The following is a 6,000-nucleotide window of genomic DNA, read 5'->3' on the forward strand; positions in this document are numbered from 1 at the left end:
ATAAGATTTAGGCATGAGTTATAGTGCTATTAAATAAGGTGTCATTACACAGAAACAGAAATAAAGGCAATAGATTAACTGGTTGATGATGATGTTGTGACCAAAGGCTCCCAGGAAACTAACTTTGTATATGTAGGAATCACAGTTCAGTACTCACTAACGCAGTGTTTGTGAGACTATAGTATCTACCTACTGCAGATAACAAGAATTAACTTGTAATTCTTTAAACATGTCAAGTGCCAACTTGTATCTGTGCCTGAGGGTAACCTGTCTGGCAAGTTTTCTCCAGCTCTTCCATCTGCTAGTCCCTTTTCATCCTTCATGACATAATCCATTAATCCACTTGTCCTTTAGCACAGAGTATACATCACCATAGAAAAAAACTGAAGCTGTAGCATATTTCTTACATATCAGAGTCACTGAAATTTGTACTAGAAGATTTAAAAAATAATTATCAAGCAGACTGTGTTTATAAATATGCAATAAATAGCATAGAAAGCCAGGTCACTCAGAAAGAGCTTGAAAGTTAAATGTAATGAGACTCTTAAGTAAAAATGTAAATCTGTAACTTTTTTTGAATAAATCTTTCCATTATTCCATAAAACCTTACATTTTTACTTTTAAATAGACTCTGAACATATCCAGACTCATTTTCTGCCTCTTCCCAACACCTGGTCCAATGCCTGACATGCAACAGGTAATCAGTAACCTTTGAATTAAGGAGTAGATACAAAGAACACAAAACTATTCAAGAAATCTTGGGAAACTAACATGAGAGAACACTCTTGGGGCAGAGGGCATAGTACAATTGGTAGATATGGCTAGCCATCTACCCGATACCCACTTCCTCCTTCACAGAGGCAGTATGCCCAGCTCTAGGTGACAACCATTATTAATGTATGCCAATGGCTTCCTGCTTCCTCAGCCTCTTACAGTCCTGATGGTCATATGACCCAGAGTTGGTTGTTTCCAGAAACCAATATGGTAAGTGTTATATCTGGAGAGTCTTCTGGGAAATCTTTCACTTTCCCAACAGAAGGGATAGATGTGTTTTGCATAATACCTAATCCTACTTCTTTCGGCCTTAAATGTGGAAACAGCTGTTTTATAACCAAGAGAGCAAGTTCCAGAGATACCAGTTCTGACATTGTTGAACTGTGGAATAGACGCCTTCAGAAGCTGTTGCCTTCTAGACAGGCTATGTGAAAAAACAAGCCCCTGTTGTGTAGGTCACTGTTAAATTTTCTGTGACTTGCAGTCAAAGTGTTCTTAAATGATACACTGGTACAGATGAGAGGAGATAAAAATAGGACTAAGAAATGAAGTACAACTTTACAAGCTCTTCCTTGGAAGAGCTTTTGAGTTACCGTCTTTCTCACGGAAGAGGGAGGTATGGGAACATGAGTAAGGATAGGGGTCCTCATGCCGAAGTCACAAAGAGAGGCCTATATTTCAGTACCTTAACACTGTAAAGCAAGAGTCAGTGAAACACTGAACTCAGGCTGTTTGTCCCCCAGCATTTTTTTTGACTAATACAAACCCAGCAGTGTGAGAAGCTAAGACATTGACAAATCCAATTAGACTACGACCTTAAAGCTCCTAGCTACATGTCTTATATTTAAATGAACTGACATGAAAAACTCTGTTTCTCAGTTGCTGTACAATGTAATCATGAGTCACTCAAGTGTCCAGGCCACATAGGGCCAGTTGCTACACTGGACAGTGTAGCGATAGAACATTTTATTTTTTGTCTTTTTTTCCAATTAAAAAAATTTTATTAGCATATCATAGTTATACAGGGGGATACATTGTGATATTCATATATGTGCCTACAGTATATCTCAGATTCACCCCCTCCGTCCTTCTCCCTCTTCACCTCCTTTTTTTAAAAATTAGAATACATTACTACTTTTACAAAGGGATTTTATTGGGGTATTTCCATACATGAATATAATTATTAAATAATTATATAATTATTAAATTCACCATTTATTACTTTAAAAACAATTTCAGCAGTTCTCATTATCCTATTTTCATGTGTGAATAAAGCACTTTGATCATATTTACTCCCTCATCATCCTCTCCTGTCACTCTCCCACTGGTTCCCCCCACCCAGTCTCCATTTTACACTCATGTCATTCTTTTTTCTAAGGTCTAGATTCCACCTAAGAGAAAATATGTGATATGTCTTTCTCAGTCTGGCTTATTTCACTTTACTTGAGAGCCTGCAGTTCCATCTATTTTCCTCAATTGACCTTTCATTCTTCTTTATGGCTAAATAATACTCCATTGTGTACACACACATTTTCTTGCTAAGAGGTGCTCTTACTGTTTGAGCCACTCTGCCAGCCCCCATAGACACATCAGCCAACAAGATAGAGAGCCAAGATCAAATGTCTGAAATACAAAAGGGAAAAAAAAGAAAGCTAAGAAATAAGCCCTCATATCTAAAGTCAATAGATTTTCAACAAAGATGCCAAGAACACAAACAGCAGAAGAACAGTCTCCAATAAATGGGGTTGGGAAACCTTGTTATCTATATCAGAGAATGGAAATGGGGCTTATCTCACCACTTATGGAAGAATCAACTTTAATGGCTGATCGAGTGTGGCCCTGAGTTCAAACCCCACTACCACACACCTCAGCCCCCCTAAAATCTTAAAGAATCGACTCAAAATGGGTTAAAGACTAAAATATAAGACCAGAAACTATAAAACTACTGAAAGAAAACAGAGCACAGATTTCTTGAATAGGACCCCAAACACAACCAATGAAAGCAAAAATAAGCCAATGGGATTGCATCAAACAAACAAAAAAGCTCTTGCCAGATGCCGGTGGCTCACACCTGTAATCCTAGCTACTCAGGTGTCAGAGAGCAATAGGACTGAGGTTCAAAGCCAGCCCAAGCAAATAGTTTATGAAACCTATCTGGAAAAACTCAACACAAGAAAGGGCTGGCAGAGTGGCTCAAGCGGAGCTAGTGAACAGGAAGCCCTGAGTTCAATTTCTAGTATTGCCAAAAATGAAAAAGGGTAAATGATTGAGTATTTCTCAAAAGACAAACAAATGGTCAGTAGAAATGAAAAAACAGTCACCATCCGTAAGCAGAAAAATGCAAATTAGAACCAGGCGAGATACCATCTTGAAACTATTAGATTGCATATAATAATAAAAAGATGAATAATCCGCACACAAATTTTTAAAGCTGTGAATGCATTTCAGCATGGACTCTGCGTCATGTGCATCATTTTCTGTAAATGATTTTTTGTAAAGCCATCAGATTTGTGTTAGAGTGATTTTTCACATGAGCATATGACAGGAAAATGTTTAAGTCTATATATAAACCAAATCATGGAAAGGGACATAATCTAGAGGAAGTAGCTGCACAGACTAGCAAGACAAAGTGCAGCCACATGGGACGTGATCACTGAAACGGTTGAGGACTGGAGGTGTGGGGGTACAGTGCCTGCTTTGCAAGTGAGAAGTCCTGAGTTCAAATCCAGATCCACTAAAAAAATTAAGTTTTTTATTGGCAAAACTTCCCATGTTAGTATAGGTTATATGCTATTTGATGAAAAGATGGCAATGAAGTTAATTGGACTTTTTTTTCCCGATTGGACTTTTTCTTCAGTGTAGCTTGGGAGGAAGCCCTGGGATACCAAAAATCTATGCTTGCTGGAGTCCTTTATATAAAACAGCAAATTATTTGCATATAACTGAGGAACATCCTCCCACACATTAAAACATCTCTAGATTACTTGTGATACTAATATGACATGGACTGGAAGTGTGGCTCAAGCAGTAGAATGCCTGCTTTCCGAGCATGAAGCCCCTGAGTTCAAATCCCAGTCCCATCCCCCATCAAAATAGTAATTCAAGGTAAATACTATCTAAATAGTTGTCATACTATATCATTTGGGGCAATAATGGCAAGAAAAATGTCCATACTTAGTTAGGACAGACACAATTATCTTTTGAATATTTTTGCTCTGTGGTTGGCCCAGTCCAATCCAGAGATGTGGAACCCGTTGGTATAAAGGCAGGGCTGTTTGACCCAAAAGAAAAATCTCGAAGCCTGTAGGGTAGTATTTATTTAATAATTAGGGTGGCTTAGCCCATGGTAATTGGCATATGGATAGCTGTTGTCATTTGCATTCCAATTACTCATACTGAGATATTCTTGATCAGGTGGTACTTACTATGAGTAGAAGACCTCCTTCCTGAGGCAGTGAGCCAGGGAGGGTCTTTGCAGAATGGCCTCCCTGAATTGGTAGGTGAGCTTCCTCCTGATCTTGGTGATTTCCTGGCCCTTGCATAATTCTCAGGACTCTAGCCATTTTCTGGTAAGTCTGTCTTCCAGTTACCTGTTCTTTTCTCCCAAAATTCAACAAATTATTTTCTGTTTTTTGGCATAAATTGAAAGTATGCTTTTGTTGTTGTCAACCCACTGGATACAAGATGCCATCTCAGGATTGAACAGGGATTTGTAAAGGTATTCAAACAGTTGTGTCTTCTTCCGGCCTTTTCCTCCCTTTTGATGTAAAACAGCAGTGGTAACAACTGGCTTTTGTTATGTTCTGCAGAGAGTGATGAATATTTCCTTCAAGATAAAAGTCCACAGCTCTGTTTATTACAGTTTTCCAATTACAGACAGGCTGTTCTGCAGATAGGACTCCATAGCAATTGGAATTTCCTCTGACATGAGGGCAATGGTTAATGAAAGGCCAGTAATTTTTGTAATCTGGGGAGTACTGAAGATCAGCAGTTGACTGTTGCCTCAGTACCTGAAAGGCATCCTCAAATGCTTGACGCAGCTTGTCTTGTTCAATAGGACTCATGCTTCATTAATGAATTGGTGGAAGCTCAGTGGTAGAGTGCTTGCCTAGCATGCACGAGGTCCTGGGTTCAATACCCGGTACTGTCCATCCAAGTCCAATGTCGCATCCACTTGTGTAGGAGGAAACAAGGTCCTCCTTCTCTGAAACACATACGTGTCGTTCTGAACACACATATGTAACATTTTGAACATCATAGAAAGTTTTTTGGGGCCACATTGCTTTATGAGAGGTGGCAAGCTTTTTCTGTAAGGGGCTAAGTAGTATGTATTTTAGGCTTTGCTGGCCAAGAGGCCAATTTGAAGATAACATATGTTTGGAGCAACTACTTGACTGCCACTGCAGCTCAAAAGCAGACACAGCTGGGCTTGGTGGTATACATCTGTAATCCTAGCACTCAGGAGGCTGAGGTAGGAGGATCATGAATTTGAGGCCAGCCTGGGCTATGTGAGACCCTGTCTCATCTTCCCCCACTCACCAAAAAACCCCAATCAACCCCTCTCCCCAACTCCTGCCCAAAGGTAGATAATATACAGTATGAACAAATGGATATGGCTATGTTCCAATAAATATTTATAAAAGCAGACTCTGCTTGCTGTTCTTGCTTTGCGTGTCAGCTACTTAGGTGTTGGGGCTATCAGCATGAACCACTGTAATCTGGCTAATACTTCTCCCTTCAGGGACAGTCAGTGGAAGGTGCTTTTAATATCATTTAAAATTTCCACACAAAACATTATTCATACGCGCTTCAAACAAATGTAAAGAATTAGAGCATTAAATTATCTTTTGAGGAAGTTAAAAATATTCCTGCACCAGTGTGGTTTTATAATTTTTGGAGGAGTGGCTCTAGGGTTTGAATTCAGGGTCTTTAGCTTGCTAGGCAAGCACTCTACCACTTGACCTAATAATTTAAAAAATAATTTTGTCAGTTGCATACTCTTTGTTTCTTGATCATTCCTCAAGCCCTAATAGCATCTGGATGATACCTAAAGTGTATAGTCCTGTTGAGGGCTTAAAACTGCCACAGAGGATGATAGGAAATTTAATAAAAAGTACAAGTTTTATCCATGAGCTAGACCACTTTGATCCTTTATGTCTGCTGAGTCATTAGCAGGGTTGCTAACAGACCTGCCAGAGCTCAGGAATGGAGGGCAGAAGTATTAAA

The 6,000-nt window shown here is 39.2% G+C and overlaps 1 pseudogene; it reads right to left on the reverse strand.

Annotated features, from left to right (window-relative positions):
• Positions 1-4,093: 4,093 nt before the first annotated feature.
• Positions 4,094-4,838, reverse strand: LOC109677110 (transcription factor Spi-C pseudogene; annotated as a pseudogene).
• Between the last annotated feature and the right edge of the window lie 1,162 nt (positions 4,839-6,000).

This window comes from Castor canadensis, chromosome 1 (genome assembly GCF_047511655.1).
Source record: "Castor canadensis chromosome 1, mCasCan1.hap1v2, whole genome shotgun sequence".
NCBI lineage: Eukaryota > Metazoa > Chordata > Mammalia > Rodentia > Castoridae > Castor > Castor canadensis.